The following is a 5,796-nucleotide window of genomic DNA, read 5'->3' as shown; positions in this document are numbered from 1 at the left end:
ACCCCCCAGCACTTTGCTGAGAACTGCCACTCTACAAAATTAAGACACAGTGGCATCTTGGGGGGCTCACAGTCTAACAGGACAGTAAAATTCAAGAACAGAAATGCAGTACAACATAATGATCGCTCTAGGGGACATGCAAAGATCGTGCTGGGGTAGAAGGGACACTGGGACAGATGATGCACTTGCTCAACAAATAAATTAATTCAGACCCAAGTGCCACCGAAGAAATATCAGCGACCACAAGAAAGGGCCTTGGGAATTATGTGTGGAAGGAGCCATGCTAGTTAGAGACAAACCCAACAGAAATGGTGACTCTGCCCTGCCAGGAGGTCTTGGGGTGCTCACAGCATCTCCGTTAACAAAGCCTCCTTAGATGAAATCAGACTGGGGCTGACTCGGGGTGTAGGGGAAAAATCATAATGTAAATTAAGAACCTCCTTCCCCAAGTTCAACTCCACTCAATTACATTCCGCAAACATTTCTGGGGCCCTATTAGGAAGCCTTGTGAAGTCATTCCTGCATAAAACTAAGCTCAAACCTTGAAGATAGTCTTTAATGCCAGAAGGCCATAGTTATTCCCATGCAGGCTAGGAATCTTGTTCCTAGAAACTTCTTTAGCCCACTACACATGCCTTTTTGATTCTCAATTCCCCTCCACAAAACTGTCAACTCTGAGAAGGAAGGGACTGCACTGGCCAGATTCATTGCTTTCAGATTTTTAGCCCTGGAACTTCAGGGGGTTTTTGTTTTTGTTTTTGTTTTTTTTAATTTTTTTTTTTTAACCTTTATTTATTTTTGAGACAGAGAGAGACAGAGCATGAACGGGGGAGGGGCAGAGAGAGAGGGAGACACAGAATTGGAAGCAGGCTCCAGGCTCTGAGCCACCAGCCCAGAGCCCGACGCGGGGCTCGAACTCACGGGCCACGAGATCGTGACCTGAGCCGAAGTCAGACGCTTAACCGACTGAGCCACCCAGGCACCCCGGAACTTCAGGTTTAAGGGAAATCTTACTTGGAAGCACCAGTGAGTGAAATGGAGCAAAGCGAGCTTTTTAAGAGGGCCAGAGCCTGTACCAATGTCCTGTGGCTGCTAGAACAAATCACCCACAAACTTAGTAGCTTGAAACAATGCAGATTTATTGTTTTACAGCTCCCAAAGGTAGAAGGCCAACACAGGTCTCCCCGGGCTAAGATCAAGGTGTCAAGAGGGCCGTGTTGCTTCCCAGAGGCTCTAAGGGAGAATCTTTTTCCTTGCCTTTTCCAGCTTCTACAGGCTATGCATGTGGCCCCCTTTCTCCGTCTGCTGGCGCACCTCATGCTGCATCCATTCCCTTCAAGGCAGGCTTCCCGGGAGAGTAGGGAGTTAAGGGCAGAAGAATCTGGATGGGACAGGAATGGAGATCTGTGATGGAATGACACCTGCAGAGAATAAAGGTCAATGGGAGAAAGCGCATTTCAGAGAGGACCTCTTCACCCCTAACATTACTTTCTTGTTACACCCAGGCTGTTTGAAGACAGGATCTGTATTGTATTCATTTCTGGCTTTTTTTTTCCTTTGGTCATAGCATCATACCTGTTTCAGGGCAAGAAGGCCAAAGTTATCACAGATCCACAGCTTTGGGAGCAGCCCTCAACCAACGACAGACAGGAGTTAATGGATAAATACGCCAGCTTCTTTGCCCTTCTCTGTTCTCAGTGGGACAGTTTGAAGTCATGGTCTACACAGTCATCCAGGTGGACACATCCCCCATGAAATTGATCGGGCCCAGTTGCCTGCACCAGGAACCTACTGACTAACACAACTAGGGTGACCAACCTCTCCCAGTTTTCCTGAGACGTTCCCTGTTTAGCACTGGAAGTGCCATGTCCCAGGGAAGCCCTCAGTTTTTGGCAAACAAGATGGTTGGTCATGTGAGCCAACCTCCTCGCTAACCCAGCTTTCTTCCTTCCCTTCCCCACTTCGTTTTCACGCTCCCTCCCCGGTGCTTCCTGATATCGCCTCCCAAATAAAGGACTTGTGTCCAAATCCTTCTCTCAGGCTCTGCTTCTGAGAACAGCCAAGCTAAGCCAAGGCTCACGGTTCAGTCTGCGTCTAACTGGCAGGGCTAGTGCATCAGGACCACACATGTCATACGCCCCAAAACCCCAGGGGGCGCCATTCACATTGACTACGATAAGAACCATCTCCCCCAGATACGCTGCTGGCCTTACAACAACAGATATGCTGGCTGGGCCCCCTGTCAGGTTGTTCTAGGATGAAATTCTCTTTTCCCCACCTCCCACCACGTGGGAAAGAAAAGGCACCACATTACCAGAGAAAATCTTCCCATAAAGACGGAGCAGTTTTAATCCTCCCCTGCCCTTAGCCTCTTCGCCCCAGCCCTGCCCTGCCCTTTTCCAGATGTTCCCATTTAGTCATGGTGGGAGCCGAGCAGCGGATGAACAGCATGACTGGGCCTGAACACCCTCCACCGTCGATTGAGCTGTGGCAGCTGGGCTTGCCCCCAGACGGGGAGGGCTCCATGCAGACGGTGATTATGCATGGGAAACAGAGAGCCTTGGGGACCGACAGCCACGGCCGGTGCCTCTGCGATTCCCACTCAGCTTCGATTAGCAGCCCTGACGATGAGGAAGGGCTCTCTGAGCTCTGACATGCCTCCCGCAGACACCGGTGTGGCCTCACCTGGGGAGACAGCCCGCCCCCAGGGACGGAAGACTGCTCTAGCAGTGGACATCTGGACAGCCCTAATGAGGCCAGCCCGGGATGGGAGCTCAGCTAATTGCTCCGATAGGCCGTGATGTCTGGATTCCAGCTGCCACGTCTGGCAGCCCCGTTTGGATGTCTTGAGTTTACTGTGAGGTTGGGACTGAGAGACCCTTAGGAATGGGGGATGTCAGCCGGGGCTCATGCTGAAGCAATTAAGGGGACATTTGTTGCAGGTGAAGAATGGCGGGGTAGCAAAATAACAATATCACAGCTTGCTGACATCTTACCAGGAAATCTGTAGGCCCCAGCCAAGATGGACCATTCCAGAAACGCAGGGCATATGGTGTGTGATTAAAGAGGGAGGGGGGGGAGACTGGGAAATGTGCTGGGTCCCGAACTGGGACCCTGGGTCCTCCAGATGCAGATTGGCCACGCATCGCCCGTCCAGACCAGATTACCCTGACGCTCATGAAGGTTAAGCTCGGGCCCTCACTTACACAGGCCAGTTTCAAGGTCCTGGAAAGAATCCCAGAGATGGTTCACGTGGTAGACTTTTCTTTTCTTTTCTTTTTTTTGAACAAAATTTGCAAACGAAGGGTGTATGAACCATCATCATTTAAGACCACTGTCTCTTTCCTTTCTGACTTCGTTGCAGTCACACATCCTCTGATAACAGGTGGTGTTGGTATTAGGAGGATTTAGCTAAAAGAGAATTAAATTTAGGGTACATTTAGTTTGGGGTTTAGTGGGATATTTTTGTGGTTCACAGTTTCTCCTGTCCTGCTGTAGGAATGGCTTCCAGAAACCCTCTTATTCACCCAGTGTCATGGCATAAAGGTGCCAGGCCAGAGGGCCTATGATGATATAAACGTATCCTACGGCACTAGAGTTGGAAGTATCTGCATAATGTTGAAGAATTAAGGTTTGAAATACAAGGAGCCAGAAGCTAGGCTATGAAAAATTATTCTGTCATCAAAAGCATAGAATTGTAAGTGGAGGATCCAGTTCCCATCAGTCCCTAGGCAAAATGGAAGTACTCTCTTACATGGAGTACACTTGGTAACTCCATGTTTACAACTATAAAAATCTTCAGGGGTGCCTGGGTGGCTCAATCAGTTGAGCGACTCACTCTTGATTTCAGCTTAGGTCATGAAATCTCATGATCCGTGGGATAGAGCCCCACATCAGGCTTGGGATTCTCTCTCCCTCTCTCTTTGCCCCTCACCTCTCCAAATAAACAAACATTAAAAAAAAAAAAAAAACAACTATAAACATCTTACACAATAAAATTAGTTTTCATAGATTTCTATAAGAAATCAAGAGATTAGCCTGACATCAACAACTGAATTATAACAAAAGGTTTTTGATTATTTCCAAAGCAGCCATTCGTTAACAGAGATACATTTTAAATAGGAGTAATGAATAGGCTCTTTTATTGTTAGGTAGTTCAATTTTAAAAGAGAAGAAAAGTATATGGACATATTAGAAAAAAGAGTCTCATTTCTTGCTGATTACCTTGGCATTAAAAAATAACAAAACTCATAAGATGCTACTACAAAAACACCATGAAAGGCAAATTGGTCAATGAGTGCAATCAATTCAAGAAGCATTTAAAATTAGTCACTGCTGGAGCACCTGGGTGGCTCAGTCGGTTAAGCATCCGACTTTGGCTCAGGTCACGATCTCGCGGTCCGTGGGTTCGAGCCCCACGTCAGGCTCTGTGCTGACAGCTCAGAGCCTGGAGCCTGTTTCAGATTCTGTGTCCCCCTCTCTCTGACCCTCCCCCGTTCATGCTCTGTCTCTCTCTGTCTCAAAAATAAATAAATGTTAAAAAAAAAAATTAAAATTAGTCACTGCTCAAGAAAGCTTGACCAATACCAACAACAAAACAACACGACTGAAAAATGGGCAAAGACTTGAATAGACATTTCTCCAAAAAAAGATAATACAGATGGCCAATAAGCACATGAAAAGAGGCTCAACTTTGCTCATCATGAGGGAAAAAACAAATGTAAACCACACTGAGATACCACCTCATACCCGTAGGATGGCTACTCTCAGATAGATGATAGACAGATGATAGATAGATAGATAGATGATAGATAGATAACAATCATCAGCAAGGATGTGGAAAAATTGGAACCCTTGTGTACCATTGGTGGAAATAGGTGCTATGAAAAATTTCAAGTTATAAATGGTGGTTCCTCAAAAAATTTAAAATAAATTAACATGATATCTAGCGATTCATAGCAGCATCATTCACAATAGCCAATGGGTAGAGGCAACCCAACTGTCCATCAGTGGGTGAATGGGTAAACAACGTGTGCTATATACATACGATGGAATATTATTCAGCCTTAAAGAGGGAAGAAATTCTGACACCTGCTACAACATGGATGAACCTCGAGAACATTAGGCTGGGTGAAATAAGCCAGTAACAGAAAGACAAATACTATATGATGTCACGTAGACGAGGTACGGAGTAGAGTCAGATTCACAGAGATGGAAAGTAGAATAATGCTTACCTGGGGCCGGGGGTGGCCAGGGAAGGAGAGTTGTTATTTAATGGATATAGAGTTTCAGTTTTGCAAGCCGAAATAAGTTCTGAAATCGTTTGCACAATAAGGTCATTGCATGCAACACTCTTGAGCGGTACCCTTAAAAAATGGTTTAAGATGGTAAATTTTATGTTATGTGTGTTTTACCACAAATAGAATTTTTTAATCTCAACAAAGAAAGAAAACTTGAAATACCTTAAATCTTACAGCTCATATATGAGAGAAAAGTGATTGAGATGTTCCCAAATTTAGGATTTGAAAACCCTAAAACTTACATGGCATCACCAACAGAAAGTTATCAAACTGACAGAAAATGTACAAATGACCAATAATAAAGAAGTTAATTGTAATCAATGTAAAAAAAAAAAGACTACATTATCTTTGTTAAATTGTTATTTTATTTTTTTTTAATTTTTTTAATGTTTTATTTATTTTTGAGACAGAGAGAGACAGAGCATGAACAGGGGAGGGGCAGAGAGAGAGAGGGAGAGACAGAATCCGAAACAGGCTCCAGGCTCTGAGCTGTCAG

General features: G+C 45.3%; 1 long non-coding RNA gene across 1 annotated transcript; it reads right to left on the bottom strand.

Annotated features, from left to right (window-relative positions):
• Window positions 1-1,118: 1,118 nt before the first annotated feature.
• Window positions 1,119-3,643, bottom strand: LOC131498330 (uncharacterized). Its single transcript, XR_009255380.1, has 2 exons — window positions 3,207-3,643; window positions 1,119-1,404 (listed from the first exon to the last, which is right to left on the bottom strand). It is a non-coding gene; the product is annotated as an uncharacterized LOC131498330 (long non-coding RNA).
• Between the last annotated feature and the right edge of the window lie 2,153 nt (window positions 3,644-5,796).

Source organism: Neofelis nebulosa, chromosome 2, assembly GCF_028018385.1.
Source record: "Neofelis nebulosa isolate mNeoNeb1 chromosome 2, mNeoNeb1.pri, whole genome shotgun sequence".
In the NCBI taxonomy this organism is placed as follows: Eukaryota; Metazoa; Chordata; class Mammalia; order Carnivora; family Felidae; genus Neofelis; species Neofelis nebulosa.
This window is presented reverse-complemented; position numbering and strand designations above follow the sequence as displayed.